Here is a 2,280-nt window from a genome sequence, read left to right as displayed (position 1 = left end):
CTCTATCTTTGCTTGAGTTGTGCTTATTTTCAGAAAAATATAACTGCAAACACTTGCAAAGAAGCTAAGCTGTTGACAACTGCAGTCCTGCATCCCTTGCCCCCTCACTCCACAGTGAACCCCAAAGCCCCTGACCAATGAAAAAGCAAGAACCCATCTCAGTGCTGACTTCAAGTTCCTGCCGTGCCACAGCCAGGAAAGTCCCCTTCCGGGGACATGTGCACTAAGCCCCCAACCCTGATCCTGCTTTACCTTTGCTCATTATAGTAGCAAATACTCCACCTCTGGGTGGGATTTAGACGCCATTTTCTGAACATGCGATATAAGTAGAAGCATGTTCTAGCATGACTGAAGACTGTACCTGCTCAAAACCATTCTTTGGAAAATCCCTTGAATTCTTTGGAATTCCTCTTGCCCTCTTGCCCCAGCCACCTACACATGCATCCCCTGCCCCCTTATAAAAGAATCACCTCTCCTCAGGGTAAAGGTGCCTTTGGACCTGAGTCCTCTTTCTCCACTCTTTGGCCAAAGAATAAAGTGCTGCTTTGCTCTACTGAACCTGGTTTCATTCTATTGGTGTGAGTGACACTGGACAGGAGACCCATTTTGAAGGGACCAGCCCAGAGAGGGTTGGTAACTGTATTTCCCCCCAAAACATTGAAAACCAGGGTGCAAAGGAGAGAAAAGAGACCTCAAAAACAAGGTGACTGAGCACAAGAGGGAAAAAAAAAAATGTCTGGGACTTGTTCCTAGGGACTGGAGAAAATTAAAAAGGGAAGGCTGGAATCCATCAGTGTTCTATTAGTCATCTTCTCCTTCCTCTCTGTCATCATCATCTTCTTCCCCTTCATCCTCGTCCACTTCTTCATCAATACCTCCCAATCCTTCTTCTCCATCTTCATCATTTCCTTATTCTCCTTCTACTTCTGCATCCATATGAGGAACCAGATGGTACTGTAATGGATCTAAACTCATGTCTTCTTTGACGACCTCCCCTATCCCATCTGCACCTGCAGAGAACGGTCAGTTAACCCTGGTAAAGAAGCTCCCTGGGTCTCCATGCTGCCCCTTCCTGCTGGCTTCATTCTGTGTTTGATTTGAAGGTTTCCTCAAGTCCTTTCCAAGTTTCCATTCAATTTCACTCGACAGTGAGGATGAATTACCACCCTCATTCCAAGGAAATTCTTTGGAGAGAACTGTATTTTGGAAGGAAGGATTTTCACCAAATTAAAAATCGACCCTGTAACCTGAATTAGTATCTCCAAATTCTATCACTTCAACTCTGATCAAATAATGCAGTGTCCTTTTCCTCCTCATCCCCACACATGTGGCTGGTTGGCAGATGTTGTCACCCAGACACGTGGGATGAGGGCCATAAGCTCTGACCTCTTCTGAAACAATGGTTGGAGGAATTTATTATGTTTCTGTTCTACTTTCAAAATCTCCTCACTGCCTTGTTCATTAAGTCTGTCCATTTCATTTTGTACTTCATTAATATGTTCAATCCTTCCTACAATTCTTTTTCTGAGGTCCCCTGGCCCAGTCCTGGTTGGCGTTGAGCTCTTGTTTACTGACTTTGGCCACTGGCGCCCACGTGGGGAGCGGGAGGGGGAGAGGGCTGGCGAGGGGGTGGGCATAAAGCTTCCCCTGGGGCCACCAGTGCTGGGCTCCCCCAGTCCCGCCGACCCCTCCACTTCTTGCTCTCCCTCCCCAACAAGCAAAGGAGGGGCTGGGCAGGTGCCAGCCTGCAGGGCTCCTCTCCATGGAGGGGAGGTGGCGGCCACAGCGGCTGGCAGGGAGGCGGCCAGGCCCTCTCAGGCTCTGCCCCAGCTCCCTGCTCACTGCCAGGCCTTTTTATTTATTTATTTTTATTTTTTTATGTATTTTTTAATACTCTTCTTCTTCTCACCTTTTTCCTCCTCCTCTTCTTTCTCCACCCTCTTCTCCTCCTCTCCTACTCTTCCTCCCCTCCTCACCTTATCCTCCTCGTGCACATCTTCTCTCTTCTCCAACTTCTACTAGATTTAGTTTTATTTTTTTTCCCCATTATCTGGTCTATATACAGATCTCTTATGTGTGCCAGAAATATTTTGGTGTTTGTTTTTCATCTTTCTTTTTCATCACTTGTGTTTTATTGTATTTCTATTCATTGCTATCTTATCTCACTATCTAATTTGCAACATCCAATTGAGCTCAGCATTCTACTAATTTTGTCTCCTAGATATATGTAAAATATTTTCCTCCCCTCAGGAATTTCTTAACGATGACTCACAAAATGCA

The 2,280-nt window shown here is 45.9% G+C and overlaps 1 pseudogene; it reads right to left on the bottom strand.

Annotated features, from left to right (window-relative positions):
• Nucleotides 1-801: 801 nt before the first annotated feature.
• Nucleotides 802-1,764, bottom strand: LOC119508911 (annotated as a pseudogene).
• Between the last annotated feature and the right edge of the window lie 516 nt (nucleotides 1,765-2,280).

Source organism: Choloepus didactylus, chromosome 14 (assembly GCF_015220235.1).
Source record: "Choloepus didactylus isolate mChoDid1 chromosome 14, mChoDid1.pri, whole genome shotgun sequence".
NCBI lineage: Eukaryota > Metazoa > Chordata > Mammalia > Pilosa > Megalonychidae > Choloepus > Choloepus didactylus.
This window is presented reverse-complemented; position numbering and strand designations above follow the sequence as displayed.